We start from the raw sequence: 18,603 nt of genomic DNA on the forward strand, positions 1-18,603 counted from the left end.
AAAAAAAAAAAACTGTGCTAGGGAATGGGCTAATAATTAACATTCTCAACCTACCCCAAGGTAAGGAAAGAAATGCCAAACAGGCAAAATTAACAGGTGTGTGTGCCAGGTGTGGTGGCTCACGCCTGTAATCCCAGCACTTTGGGAGGCTGAGGTGGGTGGATCACCTGAGGTCGGGAGTTTGAGACCAGCCTGACCAACATGGAGAAATCCCGTCTCTACTAAAAATACAAAATTAGCTGGGTGTGGTGGCACATGCCTGTAATTCCAGCTACTCGGGAGGCTGAAGCAGGAGAATCACTTGAATCCAGGAGGCGGAGGTTGCAGTGAGCCGAGATCGCGTCATTGCACTCCAGCCGGGGTAACAATGAGCGAAACTCCCTCTCAAAAATAAAACAAACAAAAAACCGGTGTGTACTATGTAAATGCTTAAACAGTTGGGGTAAGTTATTGCCACACTAGGCTGGCTGGTGGACTGATCTGGTAATTCTGCCTATTAAGTGACATGTTACTGAATAGGCCAGAGCAAAGCTGAATTGGCATCCTCTGTCTTTATTTGGAAACTTGGATCTCAGTTCAGGAGCTAAGACCATGTACTTTGGTCAGGCAGCAAGCATGATCCCGCCTAACTCTAGGTTCTTGGCTGCCACCTGGTGGTAATGTTGAAGGAACACACCACTCCCATCAGCAGATTAATGGAAGGGACTCCACTCAAGACTTCATTTGGTTGCTGAGACAGGAACTGAAAATATAAATGACTTTTAAGGGGCACTGCTCTACAAAGGTGTGTGGTTCCCTTGCTAATGAAGAAAGAGAAACTCTACTCCATCATCAAGAAGCGTCTTCTGAGCCTTTCCAGCATTTATCTGCATCCCGTGTGCAGCTGGTTGAACTGGGTCCCCCACCCCAAGAGATGTCTTCATCCTAGAACCTGTGAATGTGACCTTATTTGGAAGAAAGGATCAGCCAGGCACGGCGGCTCATGCCTGTAATCACAGCACTTTGGGAGGCCAAGGCAGGAGGATTACTTGTGCCCAGGAGTTTGAGACCAGCAAGATAGCGAGACTCCATTTCTAAAAAAAAATAAAAAATTACCCGAGCATGGTGGCCCACACCTGCTCCCAGCTACTCAGGAGGCTGAGTTGGGAGGATTGCCTGAGTCCAGGAGGTTGAGACTCCATGAGCTATGATCATACCACACTGTACTCCAGCCTGGGCGATAGAGCGAGACTCTGTCTTAAAAATGAAGAGGGGAGGGGAAGGGAGGGGAGGGGAGGGGAGGGGAGAGGAGGGGAGAGAAGGGGAGAGGAGGGGAGGGGAGGGGAGAGGAGGGGAGAGAAGGGGAGAGGAGGGGAGGGGAGGGGAAGGGAGGGGAGGGGATCTTCGCAGATGTAATTAAGAATCTCCAGATGAGATCATCTTGGATGAGCTGGGCCCAAATTAAATGACAAGTGTCCTGATAAGAGACACACAGAGATGAAAGAGAGAAGAGATGCAATATGAAGACAGATATGGAGATTGGAGCAATGCAACCAAAAGCCAGGGAATGCCTGGGGCCACCAGAAGCTGAAAGAAGCAAGCATAAGTTCTCCATGAGGGCCTCCAGAGGGGGCATAGTCCTGTGGATACCTTGGCCTCCAGAATGGCAAGGAAAATAATTTCTGTTGTGTTATAGTTTGTTTTTGTTTGTTTGTTTGTTTGTTTGTTTTTGAGATAGAGTCTCACTCTGTTGCCCAGGCTAGAGTGCAGTGGTGTGATCTTGGCTCACTCCAACCTCTGCCTCCCGGGTTCAAGTGATTCTCCTGCCTCAGCCTCCTGAGTAGCTGGAATTACAGGTGTGTGCCACCATGCTTGGCTAATTTTTGTATTTTTAGTAGAGACGGAGTGCCATGTTGGCCAGGCTGGTCTCGAACTCCTGACCTCAGGTGAACTGCCCACCTCAGCCTCCCAAAGTGCTGGGGTTTCAGGCGTGAGCCACCGCGCTTGGCTGTTTATGGTACTTTGTTACAGCAGCACTAGCCTGACTAATACATTCCATCTCCACTGGGAGCCATGGCTTGTTCAAAGAAATGATACCAGGCCCTCACCCCATATGCCATGGAGGTGGGTCCCCCTGGATACTCTTAGACACCCACATTTGCTGGGAGACCTTTTACCCACCAATAAGGAAGCTGCAAAGCCCTCCATCAATCCCCTCAAGAGCTCTTACCTCAGTCAGATGTGCCCAGCATCATGAAAGCAGGGAGGCCTTATCCTGAATTGTCACATGGCAGTGAAGGTTGCAAAAGCGGAGACAGACTAACGATTTTACATGGTACCCATTACCACAAATCCAGGATGACAGAGTGGAAGAACTGAACTCAGAGGAAAAATAAGAGGATGGGTGTGGTGGCTCATGCCTGTAATCCCAACACTTTGGGAGGTGGAGGCAGGTGGATCATTTGAGGTCAGGAGTGTGAGACCAGTCTGGCCAACACGGTGAAACCTTGTCTCTACTAAAAATACAAAAAATTAGCTGGGTGTGGTGGAGGGTGCCTGCAAGGAGCCTGAGGCAGGAGAATTGCTTGAACCCGGGAGGCAAAGGTTGCAGTGAGCTGGGGTCATGCCACTGCACTCCAGCCTAGGCGACAGAGCAACAGTCCATCTCAACAACGACAACAAAATAAATAAATAAAAATAAAAAAATAAAAAATAAAGAGAGAGAGCGAGCCCTGTAAGGAAGACAAATATAATCCTGTCAGTTCCCGCCTTTCACCCTCATGAGACTTTGGGAGGAGCCGTGTTCATCTACCTTGATTTTCTATCCATGTTGGAGGGGATCAGAATACATTACCCCAAAACAGGCCACTTTAGCATAAAGATTATTTTGATCTGAGGGCAATTGAGAAACTGCAGACAAAAAGCTCTCTACCCACTCCCTTTCTTCCTAAAAGCAGGGAAATTTCCCATGTAAAGATGTTTCTCTATTCTGTAGCAGGGTGACTGGCACAGAGATGAGTTGGCATGACAAACATTACTAAACAACCCTTACCCACCACTTCCTAGTCATCTTTCCGCAATTTACCACCCCTAGGAACCCAAACTCTCCCTCCCTCCCTCCCTCTTTCTGAGTCTGTGTCACCTAGGCTAGAGTGCAGTGACACAATCATGGCTCACTGCAGCCTCCAACTCTTGGGCTCAAGAGACCCCCCAACTTCAGCCTCCTATCTGGGACTAGAGGCACACACCACCACTCCTGACTAATTAAAAAAAAATTTTTTTTTTTTGACCGGGCACAGTGGCTCATGCCTCTAATCCCAGCACTTTGGGAGGCCAAGGCAGGCGGATCACCTGAGGTTAGGAGTTCGAGACCAGCCTGGCCAACATGGTAAAACCTCGTCTCTACTGAAAATACAAAAAATTAGCCAGACATGGTGGCTTATGCCTGTAGTCCCAGCTACTCGGGAGGCTGAGGCAGGAGAATTGTTTGAATCCGGAAGGCAGAGGTTGCAGTGAGCCAAGATCATGCCATTGCATTCCAGCCTGAGTGACAGGGCAAGACTCCATCTCAAAAAAAAAAAAAAAAAGGAAAATGATACATAAGCCCCCCAGGTCTAACCACTGCTTTGCATTTTTGCTCCTTGTATGTGAAGCCCCCATGCATGTAAAACTATTAAAATTGGTCTTTCCTCCTGTTCATCTACCTGTTGTCAGTTTAATTTACAGACTCCGGTCACAGAGTCTAAGAGGATGAATGAAGTTTTTCCTCTCCTGCACTTGAACTATGAGTGGTGGGACTGTGTCGGGGGAAGAACCCTCTCTACTGGAATCCAAACATCCAAACACACAGGCAAAGTCTAAAAAGACAGTAACCACAGGAGTTATAACAGATTCGCTATTTAGATAGTGGGAAAGGACAAAAATTAATTAAAATGCAAACTATTACTGGTCAACAAGCAAGGCCCTTTCATGTAGACAATGAAATAACAATCCATTTTATACCAGGATACAATATTTTTCTGAAGTCTCTTTGAAAGGAATAATTTCCCATAATTTTGATACTAGGGTGAGTGGGTGGTTTGTGGGATGGACAACTGTTTGTCAATGCCATTAAGTTATTTATTTATTTATTTATTTTTTGAGATGGAGTCTCACTTTGTCACCCAAGCTGCAGTGCAGTGGCACGATCTTGGCTCACTGCAGCCTCTACCTCCCAGGTTCAAGCAATTCTCGTGCCTCAGGCTCCCAAGTAGCTGGGACTACAGGCACATGCCACCATGCCTGGCTAATTTTTGTACTTTTTCAGTAGAGACAGGGTTTTACCATGTTGGCCAGGCTGGTCTCGGACTCCTGACCTCAAGTGATCCATCCACCTCGGCCTCCCAAAGTGCTGGTTTTACAGGCGTGAGCCACCGCACTTGGATGAAGTAAACTTCTTTAAAGATGACAGTAAGTCTGATCTATAAGGCTGATATCAAGGAACATATCAACAGATGCTGTGATCACTGGGGCAAGGACACACCTGGACATTCTTTTTTCTTACTCTGATGGAGATAAATGCTGTCTGATCTGTGAAAACAATCTTTCTACACCCAAGATTAAATAAAACTGTTTCTAACCCAGTTATGATTCTCCAGATCTGGGGGAGCCGACTATCATAAATGCCATTGAAGAAGCTGGGATTGACTGGATTTAGCCAAGATAACACAAAAGCCAGATGGTATTTGATTTTTGCAACACAGAGGTTTAACTATTCAGATTCAGGAAAGTGTTGAGCCTCCACGGGGAATTCCTAATGATCTGAATAATCTGCAGGATTGATGTTCCAGATGCCTCTGAAGGGAGGACATGGGTCAGCACGGGAGACTCCCTAATCAGAGCCAACGATCAATTCAAACCCATCTGACCACTATCGCAACAACACATGATGGTAATTATTTAGGATCATGGGGCATTGCCTGGACTACCCACAAATTACCCTCATCACCACTCCACAGCTTGAAATCAGCTCCCACTGGGCTAATTTTACTTATCTACCACTTATCTCCTTATAAAAAAAAAAATGTCCCATGAGCCGGGGACACTCACACACCCCTTGCTTGCAAGTCAGGAGCCATGAGTAGCAAGCAGAGAGATATTTGGGATTCTTAAGTAGTAGGATTGGAGGTAGTTCAGGCCAGCGGGTCCTGTATCAATCTGATCTGGTACATCTATGGGCAGGGGTTACTTCTTGCAGCAAGATGGAGGCCAAACTTGGCTAGGTTGATTGTAACCCAAGACACAGGAGAAACTATTAGCAGTTGAACGAAGAGGTTTATGACATAGTAAAGGCCTGGAACATGCCACTCCGGCAACCCAAAACTCTATTTTCACCTATTTGTTAAATTTTCATTCATCAGGGAACTATCAACCAATATGCCGGGCACTGGTACCAGGCACTATGATGGATAGCAAGACCAGACAGAATCCCTGCCTTCTTGCAGCTGACCTTCTAGTGGGGGACACAGGAGGTTGACAAGTGAAAAGTACACGAGATCTCCAGAGAGCACTGTGATACAGTTCACGAGGACAGGGGCAAGGAGACATGAGCTTTTATCTGGCCAAACCAGGTTGCTTTCGTTTATAAAGGCCTTAGTTGGAAACAGAAAGGTACAGATCCCAGGTTAAGGGGAAGGAAATGAGACCCAACCACGGCTGCAGCTGGAATGTTTCTGTGTTCAACTTAGATTCAACGACACGAATTTCACCCCTAAAACACCTGAACAAACAATTTGGCTAAATGCCCACCAGGTGGCAGGAGTGCCTCTTCCCTTCATTTCTGCAATTGAAATTAAACATACATCTTATCCTTTTTAAAAAAAACCATTTGGTTTTCATAAGCTATTTTTATCCTTTTCAATGCTGAAACCAGTTGATTTCACAATGCTACTAAATAACATTTAAAATATAGTGCCAATGTAGCAAGTCTCTAAGCTAGTATCTAGATAAAATGTGGCCCTTACCTTGCAGGCCTCCATGTTGATCTCAGTTGCTTTTTATTCTTAACGTCATTCACAAATCTTACCTGGAATTGCCTTACGAGTCAGTCAGCTTCTCTATACTCAGACTTCAAAGCTTTTCTTTGGCTGTTTTCTTAATTCCAGAGCTTCAATTCTGCTTAGAACCCAGCGTCCTTGCTGGTAGATTTTCTCATCAGCAACTTTCCCTACTGTTTTCCGTCGTGCGTTGATCCTTTTATAAAATTGGAATTGAATGATGTCGATTAAAATAAATTAGTTTAAGCTGCAAAGCCAACACAAGTGGAAAAGTGTTCCAATCTCATTGAAACCACAGAAGCCATGTAGTCTATATAGTCGATGATGACAAAGCTTATCTGACGGACTAAGTCGAATGTGGCCAAATAAACCACATAGGAAACCTCAACTCTTTTCTGCTCCCTGCGAAAATATAAAACAGGACAAAGATTTCTAGAGCATTGCAGCAGGATGTAGTCATGGAATAAGAGAGAACATTTTCTGCCAGGTGTGGTGGCTCACACCTGTAATCCCAGGACTTTGAAAGGACAAGGCAGGAGGATCACTTGAGGTCAGGAGTTCCAGACCAGCCTGGCCAACATGGTGAAACCCTGTCTCTACTAAAAATACAAAAAAATTAGCCAGGCATGGTGACATCCACCTGTAGTCCTAGCTACTAGGGAGGCTGAGGCACAAGAATCATTTGAACCCGGGAGGCAGAGGTTGCAGTGAGCCGAGGTTGTGCCACTGTACTCCAGCCTGGATAACAGAGCGAGACTCTGTCTCAAAAAAAAAAAAAAAAAAAGAAGAAGAAGAAGAAGAAGAAGAAGAAAGAAAGAAAGAAAAAGAGAGAAAACCTTCTCAGAGTTGCTGAGAGCACCAGAACTTAATCAGGAGAGGAGCTGGGGGAAGCACACTGGGTAGCCCCGTGTGGGCTAGACAAGTCTCAACACACAGCAAGGAGAAAATCAGAGAAGAGGCTGAAGGGGAGACTTGATAGGAGACAGGTGCTGGAGGAATCAAGACCAACTGGGTTTCCATCCTTGTGGCATCCCACTGGGGAGCCCAGGAGAGGCTCCGAAAGAGAGAATTTGATTGGCCTGGCTTAGGTCATATGCTACAAATCACTTTGATTGACCTCTACAAGAGATTGCCCACAGGGAGGGAGACAGAACGCTCAGAAGGAATTCGGGGTGTTGATGTAGTTTGTATATTTGTCCCCACCCAAATCTCACATTGGTCCTCACCCAAATCTCACATTGAATTGTACTTCCCAGTGTTGGAGGTAGGGCCTGGTTGGAGGTAATTGGATCATGGAGATGGTTTCTTATGAATGGTTCAGCGCCATCCACTTGGTTCTGTCCTTGTGGTGGTGAGTTCTTGTGAGATCTGGTCATTTAAAAGTGTGTGATGACTGGGCGTGGTAGCTCACACCTGTAATCCCAGCACTTTGGGAGACCGAGGGGGCAGATCACCTGAGGTCATGAGTTTGAGGCCAGACTGCCCAACATGGTGAAACCCTGTCTCTACTAAAAATACAAAATTAGCTGGGGGTGTTGGCACCTGCCTGTAATCCCAGCTACTCAGGAGGCTGAGGCAGGAGAATCACTTGAACCTGGGAGGTGGAGGTTGCAGTGAGCCGAGATCACGCCATTGCACTCCAGCCTGGGCAAAAAGAGTGAAACTCTGTCTCATAAATAAAAATAAATAATAAATAAATAAATAAATAAATAAATAAAAATGTGTGGCACCCCCACCTTTGCTCCTGCCCTGGCCATGTGACATGCCTGCTTCCCCTTTGCCTTCTGCCATGACTGCAAGCTTCCTGAGGCTTCCCCGGAAGCTGAGCACATGTCAGCATCATGCTTCCCATAAAGCCTGCAGAACCATGAGCCAATTAAACCTCTTTTTTTTTTTTTTTTTTTTTTGAGACAGAGTTTCTCTCTGTCGCCCAGGCTAGAGTGCAGTGGCGCGATCTCGGCTCACTGCAACCTCCACCTCTTGGGTTCAACTGATTATCCTACCTCAGCCTCCCGAGTAGCTGGGACTACAGGCGCCTGCCACCACACCTGGCTAATTTTTGTAGTTTTAGTAGAGACATGGTCTCACCATATTGGTCAGGCTGGTCTCAAACTCCTGACCTTGTGATCCGCCTGCCTCTGCCTCTCAAAGTGGTGGGATTATGGGTGTGAGCCACCATGTCCAGCCTTAAACCTCTTTTCTTTATAAATTACCTAGTCTCAGATGTTTCTTTCTTTCTTCTCCTCCTCCTCCTCCTCCTTTTTCTTCTTCTTCCTCTTCCTCCTCCTCCTCCTTCTTTTTTTTGAGACTGAGGCTCTGTCACCCAGGCTGGAGTGCAGTGGTGTGATCTTGGCTCACTGCAACCACCACCTCCTGGGTTCAAGCAATTCTCCCGCCTCAGCCTCCCAAGTAGCTGGGACTACAGATGCCCACCACCACACCCAGCTAATTTTTGTATTTTTGGTAAACACGGGGTTTTGCCGTGTTGGCCAGGCTGGTCTCGAACACCTGACCTTAAGTGATCCACCTACCTTGGCCTCCCAAAGTGCTGGGATTACAGGCATGAGCCACCGTGCCCAGCCTGTTATTATATTTTCAAGACACCTCTTAGGGCCACTGTATTTATTGTGCTTAGAGAGGGAAAGAAGAGAACTGACAGGGAAGAAGGAAGCTTCAATGCTCTGGGTCATAACCACCTCCTAAATTGAGCTCATTGGTCTAGTTTACGGAATCAAGCATCCCACAAAGTATTCCCAATTGCAATCACCAATGTCCCTCAATCCAAATCCCTGGAAAGCCTGTCAAAATGGCAGATCCCAGGGCCCCAGCCCTTGAGGTTCTGACTCAGCAAGTCTGGTGCACAGCCCAGGAATTTGCAATCTCAAGATGTCCGCCATGGATTCTAAGGCAGAACATCCATACACCATGCTTTAAGCAACTATTTTCCCAGCCAGCAAATTATAAAGACTTTTTCAAGTACAACGAGACAGAAAGCCAGGTGGAACTTAAAATTAGTTGACCTGCTGGCTAAATCTGCTAAGCGGGTACTTGCCCCATATCACCCTCTGGCTCTGCGCATCCTCTGCCAGGAAACGGGCCCAGCTGATGAGGCTGGAGCATAGGGGGCGGAGTCGCCTGTCCTTTAACAGGTGCTCTGGTTACTGGGTCAACTCACACATGGACAGGGAGGCGGAGCCTGCAGGCCACACCTTGCTATCAAGTGGAGGCAACTCTTTTTCATGTGTGAATATTCTTTAATTTTTTTTTTGAGACAGAGTCACTGTCACCCATGCTGGAGTGCAGTGGTGCAATCTCGGCTCACTGCAACCTCTGCCTCCTGGTTTCAAGGGAATTCTCCTGCCTCAGCCTCCTGAGTAGTTGGGATTACCAGCACCCGCCACCATGTTGGGTGCTCATTTTTGTATTTTTAGTAGAGATGGGGTTTCACCACGTTGGCCAGGCTGGTCTCAAACTTCTGACCTCAAGTGATCCTCCTGCCACAGCCTCCCAAAGTGCTGGCATTACGGGTGTAAGCCACCACACCCAACCTGGAGGCAACTCTTGAGGTTGGATGTCTGCAGTTCAGACTGAGGGCTCTTAATCCTGCTCGGAACTCCCAACAACCTGCCTCATGTTCATCCCATAGGAAAACCTACAGGATAAGCCAGCAGCTGCTCCACGTGCTAACTGCACACCTTGCTGCTCTTCCTCAACTCCTCTCCTCTCCCAATGACAAGATCATCCACCGCCTGCTCTAGAAGACCCTTCTGATTCAATCCTACCGTTTGCAGCCTCCCCACTTTAGTGGCTTCAGCACTTCTGTAACCATGTTTCAGGTGTCACTGTTTTTTCTTTTCCTTCCTTCCCTCCTTCCCTCTCTTCCTCCCACCTTTCCTTCCTTCCTTCCTTCCCTCCCTCCCTCTCTTCTTTCCTTCCTTCATTTTTCCCTCCCTCCCTTGATTCCTCCCTCCCTTCCTCCCCCTCTTCTTTCCTTCCTCCTTCCCACCCTTCCTTCCTCCTTCTCTCCCTCCCTTCCTTCCTCTCTTCCTCCCTCCCTCCCTCTCTTCCTCTCTCCCTCCCTTCCTTCCTCCCTTCCTTCTTTCCTTCCTCCCTCCCTTCCTTCCTCCCTCTCTTCTTTCCTTCCTTCCTTTTTCCCTCCCTCCCTCCCTCCCTCCCTTCCTTCCTTCCTTCCTTCCTTCCTTCCTTCCTTCCTTCCTTCCTCCTTCCTTCCTTCCTTCCTTGAGACAGAGTCCCACTCTGTTGCCCAGGCTGGATGGAGTTCAGTAGCATGATCTTAGCCCACAGCAGGCTCAAACTCCTGGGCTCAAGGAATCCTCTTGCCTCAGTCTTCTGCGTAGCTGGAACTACAAGAGCACACCACCACACCCAGACAATTTTTAAACTTTTGTAGAGATGGGGGTCTCTCTATGTTGCCCAGGCTGGTCTCGAACTCCTGGCCTCAGGCAACCCTCCTACCTCAGCTTCCCAAAGGGCTCCCCTCCCTCCCTCCCCTCCCTTCCCTTCCCTTCCACTTCCCCTTCATCTCCTTTCCCCTTCCTTTCTATTCCCCTTCCCCTTCCCCCTTCCCTCCCTTCCCTTCCCCTCCCTTTCCTTCCCCTCCCTTCCCTTCCCCTTCACCTCCCTTTCCATTCCCCTTCCCCTTCTCCCTCCCCTCCCTTCCCCTCCCTTCTCTTCCCCTTCCCCTTCCCCTCCCTTCCCCTCCCTTTCCATTCCCCTTCCCCTTCCCCCTCCCCTCCCTTCCCTTCCCCTCCCTTCCCTTCCCCTTCCCCTTCCCCCTCCCTTCCCCTCTCCTTCCCCTCCCCTCCCTTCTCCTCCCTTCCCTTCCCTTCCCCTCTCCTCCCTTCCCTTCCCTTCCCCTTCCCCTCTCCTCCCTTCCCTTCCCTTCCTTTCCCTTTCCCTCTCCTCCCTTCCCTTCCCCTCTCCTCCCTTCCCTTCCCCTCTCCTCCCTTCCGTTCCCTTCCCTTCCCCTCTCCTCCCTTCCCTTCCCCTTCCCCTCTCCTCCCTTCCCTTCTCTTCCCCTTCCCCTCCTCTCTCTACCCCTCCCTTCCCCTTCCCTTCCCCTCCCCTCCCTTCCCTTCCCTTTTTTTTTGTTTGTTTTTTGAAATGGAGTCTCACTCTGTCGCCCAGGCTGAAGTGTAATGCCATGATCTCGGCTCACTGCAACCTCTGCCTCCCGGGTTCAAGTGATTCCCCTGCCTCAGCCTCTGATTGGCTGGGACTATAGGCACGTGCCATCACGCCTGGCTAGTTTTTTTTTTTTTTTGTATTTTTAGGAGAGACGGGGTTTCACCATGTCGGTTAGGCTGGTCTCAAACTCCTGACCTCAAGTGATCTGCCTGCCTCAGCTCCAGAAGTGCTGAGATTGCAGGCCACTGGGCCTGGCCTCATTTCCTTTTTGAGACAGTGTCTTGCTCTACTGCTGGAGAGCAGTGGCACAATCACAGCTCACTTCAGCCTCAATCTCCTGGGCTCAAGTGATCCTCCCACCTCAGCAGCCTCCTGAGTAGTTGGGGCCACAACTGTGTGCCACCTCACCTAGCTAATTTTTAAAATTTTTTGTAGAGACAGGGTCACACTACATTGCCCAAGTTGGTCTTGAACTCCTGAGCTCAGGTAATCCTCCTGCTTCAGCCGCCCAAAGTGCCAGGCTTACAAGCATGAGCCAACACATCTGGCCTGCCATCATTTCTTTCTGGATGAGGCAATGGCAGACCACAGCAACTGAACTTCCCTTCCAGGTCAAAAAATAAATAAATAAATAAACATTAAAAAATGTGGGCTTTAAAGTAACCCTGTGCCAAGGTGAAGTAACACCTCTCTTCCCTCACATGTGTTCAGGACCCTGGTGAAATTACACTATTGTCCTTCTACAAACACAGAGAAGCCGTTTCTTCCTGGTTTCTCTGGTCTGTTTGTTCTAGATGATGACAAAAATCGAGCCAATGTGCCCTTTCAGCTTTGTGATAGGGAACATCCTGTGCTGTTCAGAGACGCCGAGGGCCATGGTGGGGGAGACTGTCATTGGCTTTCCTTCCAGATGGGTGTGAGCTGCTCTAGACCAATCACCTTCCCTGGCAATTTGCAATAGCTCCCAGTAGCCCCACCCTCATGGCTGCCAATCACCGTATTTCCTGGTGTATACAGGACCCAACAGCAGTGGCTCTCCCTCGTAGGCAATTTTGTCCCCACCCCTTGCATGGGGCATTTGGCAATGTCTGGAGATATTTTTGGTTGTCACAATAGTGGTAGGGGTTGGGGAGCACGGTTAACATCTAGTGGGTAGAGGCCAGGGATGCTGCCACACATCCTACAGTGTGCATACACGACAGTCCCCACTAAGAATTCTGCAGCCCAAATGTCAATTGTGGTGATGCAGCAAAACTTTACCCTACAGGTATACAATATGGAGTTCTTACAAGAAAAACTTGAGAAAGAAAGAAACTTTTGAAAGAAAACGCTCACAAAGACTTTTCATAATACACCTATTTAAAATGAGTTCAAGGCCGGGTGCGGTAGCTCTTGCCTGTAATCCCAGCACTTTGGGAGGCTGAGACATGCGGATCACTTGAGCCCAGGAGTTCAAGACCAGCCTGAGCAACATGGCGAAATCCCATCTCTACAAAAAAATACAAAAATTAGCCAGGGGTAGTGGCATGTGCCTGTGATCCTCCCACCTACTCGGGAGCTGAGGTGGGAGGATCATTTGAGCCCGGAAGGCAAAGATTGCAGTGAGCTGAGATCTCACTATTGCACTCCAGCTTGGGCGACAGAGTAAGACTCTGTCTCAAAAATAAATAAGTAAATAAATAAATAAAGAGTTCATAATAGGTTTGTACTGAAAATATATTCTTTTTCTCATGCAAGTATAGTCAATTCTACACTGACATTCCGTTGCAAACTAAATCTGTCTCAATGTAGTAATAGTCTACTAACCAAAAAAAAGTACAAAAATCACATGGCTAATCCCATGACTATATATTAATAAATTGAGACAAATGAAAATAGGTACATAGCCATGTTCTAGCAGTAACAGATTTAACTCTAAATTAATCAGGATTTGTGCACATTAGCTTTTATCAGCTGCACTGGGTTTGGCTAAGTTGGATGTGCAGTTGGTATCTTTGCTTCAATGCTTTATTGCTATACCATGTTGTCACACACCACCACTAGGGGGTGGTAGTAGTACCTGCTCTTTCACTTTCTGGACGCTTGGCTTCCCCTGGCCATAAAGCAAATGCATTGGAAGCTGGAAAATTTTGAGATACATGTTTTGAGGGAGGAGTAGAGATTCATACTACATATTGACATGTAAAACATTTTGGGTTCGGGCGTGGTGGCTCATGCCTGTAATCCCAACACTTTGGGAAGCTGAGATGGGCAGATCACTTGAGGTCAGGAGTTCGAGACCACCCTGGCCAACATGGTGAAACCTTGTCTCTACTAAAAATACAAAAATTAGCTGGGGGTGGGTCGGGCATAGTGGCTCACGCCTGTAATCCCAGCACTTTGGGAGGCTGAGGCAGGCGGATCATTAGGTCAGGAGTTTGAGACAAGCCTGACCAACATCGTGAAACCCTGTCTCTACTAAAACGAAAATTAGGCGGAAGTGGTGGGTGGCGCGTGCCTGTAATATCAGCTACTCAGGAGGCTGAGGCAGGAGAATCGCTTGAACCCGGGAAGCGGAGGTTGCAGTGAGCCAAGATTGTGCCACTGCACTCCAGCCTGGGCAACAGAGCGAGACTCTGTTTATTAAAAAAAAAAAAAAAATTAGCTGGAGGTAATGACACATGCCTTTAATTCCACCTACTCAGGAGGCTCAGGCAGAAGAATTGCTTGAACCTGGGAGGTGAAGGTTGCAATGAGCCAAGATCATGTCACTGCACTCCAGCCTGGGTGACAGAGTGAGACTCTGTCTTAAAAACAAACAAACAAAAAAAAAAAACACTTTGGGAAGCCAAGGTGGAAGATTGCTTGAGCCCAGGAATTCCAGATTGCCTGGGAAACATAGCAAGACCCTATCTCCCCAAAAATAAAAAATTAGCCAGATGTGGTGGTGCATGCTCATGGTCCCTGCTACTTGGGAGGCTTAGATGAGAAGATTGCTTGAGCCCAGGAGGTTGAAGCTGCAGTGAGCTATGAGTTTGTCACTGCACTCCAACCTGGGTGACAGAGTGAGACTCTGTCTCAAAAAGGAAAAAAAAAAAAAAGTTAAGTATGTAACAGTGCAGACTATACATAATATAGCAAAGAATATGTAGGTATGATATGGATGAATATGGTTTGGGATTAGCTGTGGGTAGACAGGGAACTGCACTTGATAGGATTTAGTAGACATTTGATATTTTGTTTGCCCAACATCTGAACTTCCCTCGTATGTTGGGGAATTCCCTTCCCTCTGAGTCTTGGTGGGTTGCAGAACTAACCACCACGATGTAAACTGAAGTTGGCTGCTCATCATTTCCCAACCTTCCCTGCAGCCAGGACATGGTCATGTGATCCAGGCTTCACCAATCAGAGGCACCATGCCAGGCTCCCAATCCACAGAAGGCGGGAAAGCACAGGTGCAAATATTGACTGCAAATGGTACCATCTTGTGGTGATGGCAGTGGTTTTCTTTTTTTTGTTTGTTTTTTGAGATGGGGTCTTGCTCTGTTGCCAGGTTAGAGTGCAGTGGTGCCATCTCAGCTCACTGCAACTTCCGCCTCCTGGGTTCAAGTGATTCTCCCGCCTCAGCCTCAAAAGTGGCTGGGAGTACAGGCATGCATAGCCATGCCCAGCTAAGTTTTGTATTTTTAGTAGAGACAAGGTTTCACCATGTTGGCCAGGATGGTCTTGATCTCTTGACCTCGTGATCCACCTGCCTCGGCCTCCCAAAGTGCTGGGATTACAGGTGTGAGCCACTGTGCCCCGCCCCGATAGCAGTGGGTTTCTTACCAAATTGTTCTGTGGAACGATCTGAGGCAACTGGGGGGGATTTGGCTGCATGCTTTCAAGCCTGGGCACTACTAGCTTTCCCTTTAATAAATTTCCTTTCTGTTTAAATCAGCCAGAGTCACTATTGCTTGCAACTAAGACCCTTGACTAATACTAAGTTTGGTAGCTTATGTTGGTGCTGCAAGCAACAGACACTCATGTGGAATTGGCTGAATGGCAGTGGCAGGTCAGAGGGCAGTGGAGACTCTGTTATTCAGGCTGGGAAGCTGTCACCCTTGTCACGCTATGGCAAAACATTTGGTTTAGACAAAATTTTTCTGGAAAGGGCCAGATAGTAAATATTTCGGACTTTGTGGTCTATATGGTCTCTATTGAGACTACCCAACTCTGCTTTGGAAAGCATCCATGAATGCTATGTAAATGAGTGGGTGTGGCTGTGTCCCAATAAAACTTAATTTACAAAATCAGGTGGTGGGCTGGACGTGGTCCATGGGCCATAGCTGTAGCCTGGTTCAAACTGTCACCTATTTTACACCAACCATGAACCTGTGGATGTTGTAGTATCAGGAGAAACTGGAGAAATACAACAGGATGTTGGCAAGTTCAACTTCATAGACCCTTCAGTAAGATCCAACAAGAAAAAGTAAATCTTCGGTCAAACATGGTCCAATGGCAAAATGGAAGCAAATGTGGCTTTGCTAAGATTCCTTCTGCCTGAAGCCTGCAATCTACATTGATGGAGAATCCAAAGATTCAGAGAGTTACAGAAATAAACAAGTCAAGTGCTAGACCAGGAGTTGATAAACTTTCTCTTATGAAGTGCCGATAGTATATATTTCAGGCGTTGCAGGCCACATAAGGTTTTGTTTTTGTTTTTGTTTTTTGTTTTTTGTTTTGAGACAGAGTTTCGCTCTTGTCACCCAGGCTGGAGTGCAGTGGCGTGATCTTGGCTCACTGCAACCTCCGCCTCCGAGGTTCAAGCAACTCTCCTGCCTCAGCCTCCTGAGTAACTGGGATTACAGGCACCCGCCACCATACCTGGCTAATTTTTTGTATTTTTAGTAGAGACGAGGTTTCATCATGTTGGCCAGGCTGGTCTTAAACTCCTGATCTCAGGTTATTCACCCGCCTCGGCCTCCCAGAATACAGGTATTACAGGCATGAGCCACCATGCCCAGCCGACATAAAGTCTTTGTTGCATATTCTTCTTTGCATTATTTTACTTTTTTTTTTTCCTTAAAGACAGAGTCTTGCTCTGTTGCCCAGGCTGGAATGCAGTGGCGTGATCTCAGCTCACTGCAACCTCCACCGCCCTGGTTCAAATGATTCTCCTGCCTCAGCCTCCCAGATAGCTGGGATTACAGGCACCCACCACCACACCTGGCTAAGTTTTGTATTTTTAGTAGAGATGGAGTATCACCATGTTGGCCAGGCTGGTATCAAACTCCTGATCTCAAGTGATCCACCCACTTTGGCCTCCCAAAGTGCTGGGATTACAGGTGTGGGTCACTGCGCCCGGCCTACAACATTTTTTTCCTTTTTGATGAAACAGAGTCTCACTCTGTTGCCCAGGCTGGAGTGCAGCGGCAAGATCACGGCTCACTGCAGCCTTCACCTCCCAAGCTCAAGCAATCTTCCTGCCTCAGCCTCTCAGGTAGCTGGGACCACAGGCCTGCGCCACCATTCACAGTTTGCCTTTTTTTTGTTTTGGTAGAAACAGTGTTTTGCGATGTTGCCTAGGTTGGTCTCAAATTCCTGGGCTCAAGCGATCCTCCTGTCTCACTCTCCCAAAGTGCTGGGATTACCGGTGTGAGTCACTGTACCCAGCCATTTTCACAACTTTTTAAGAACGCAAAATAAATTCTCAGCTTGTAAACCATATAAAAGCAAGTAATCTGCTAAGCCCTGCTATAAACTAAGGATCAATAGTGTGGCTGCAAAAAGCTAAGCAGAAGATAAGATATATGGGATTCCAGCAAAAGATATGCTAGGTCCTTTAGCATTTTTCATCAGACAGAGGGACAGGCAGAGAGAGAGAGCTCAGATTAGAAGGGCTTTGCAGTTATTGCCTCAAGGCTGCAGTAAAGCTCAGAGGCATGGGGCCAGGATTTATGTGGCTCAAATTATTAGGCCCATCACATAAAAGCCATAGGCAGAATTACCTACATAAGCCACTACTGGATTCCTGTCAAATTCTCTGTGATAATAAATGTTTTGTACTTTGGGGAAAAAAAAAAAAAAGTAAAGACAAGATCTTGCATGGCCAAAGGAATCCCATCCGTGACTGAGAAGGGCCTCTAACTGTGCAACCCTGAAAATCACCTCTGAGACACTAGGCCTCACACCCGGAGGAAGAAGAAAGGACCTCCTCCACACTGCCCATCTTAAATCTGACCACAGGGGACAGTGGATGAGAGAGATGGTTCCACTGAGCAGAACCAAGAGCAACGGATTGAGCAGCCACAAGTCTCCCTCCCGCCAGGGAAGCGGCTTCCTGCTATTTGTGACCACTAATGAACCTGTGGGCACTGGACATTGATTCTCTGCCTGTCCCTTTTCCAAGGGGACAATTCATGGTGACACCCTGTGCCTTTGTCTCCATTACATACTAGGGACTTTTGGGAGGACATGATTGAACCTTTAGTCACCCATTACCAGGCCATAAGGAGCCCCAACTGGACCCCATTGAGATCACAGCATATCACCCATAGCCCTGGAGTGGGAGCTGGAAGTGGAAACTGGTTGAGACTTCAGGTTAGATGCCTCTTGGAAAGGGGTTAGTTCATTTCATGAATGTGTAAGAATTTTTATTTTTTGAAACAGTTTCTGTTGCCCAGGCTAGAGTGCAGTGGCATGATCACAGCTCACTGTAGCCTTGACCTCCCAGGTTCAAGCGATTCTCCGCCTCAGCCTCCTGAGAAGTTGGGACTACAGGAGCACACCACCATGCCTAGCTAATTTTTCAGTTTTTATAGAGATGGGGTCTCACTGTGCTGCCCAGGCTGATCTCAAACTACTGACCTCAAGTGATCCTTCTGCCTTCACTTCCCAGTGATGGGATTACAGGCGTGAGCCACTGCACCCAGACCCTCATGTTTACATAATTTGATCTCACTCCTGACTCCAGCCAAGTACTGGGGCAATGATGAGTGAGTGTGTTACCGAAGATGGACCCATCAGAATCTAGCCCTGGAAACTTGAAACTGAGACTAATATCATCTAGATCAAGGCAGGGACTAAGTTCATCAAGGCAATGGGTGATGTGCTGTGATCTCAATGGGGTCCAGTTGGGGTTCCTTATGGCCTACTAATGGGTGGCTAAAGGTTCAATCATGTCCTCCCAAAAGTCCCTAGTACGTAATGGAGACAAAGACACAGGATGTCACCATAACACCTAGCACAATGCTTGTACCATTACAGCTATGCAAATATTTGGTGAATGAATGAATGAATGAGAGGCTGATTTCCTGAATTGAAGAAATACGAAATTGAGTGTTCTGGGATGATCACCATCCCCCAGCCACATGGAAAAAAAAAATCCAATCTAGAAACACAAAGAAGGCAGACAGTAGTCTCTGAAGATTTTAGTTTGCAAACCCTGTGTGACAGTAAGGAAATGAGTGTTCTCAAGATA

This window comes from Macaca fascicularis, chromosome 20 (genome assembly GCF_037993035.2).
Source record: "Macaca fascicularis isolate 582-1 chromosome 20, T2T-MFA8v1.1".
NCBI classification, from domain to species: domain Eukaryota; kingdom Metazoa; phylum Chordata; class Mammalia; order Primates; family Cercopithecidae; genus Macaca; species Macaca fascicularis.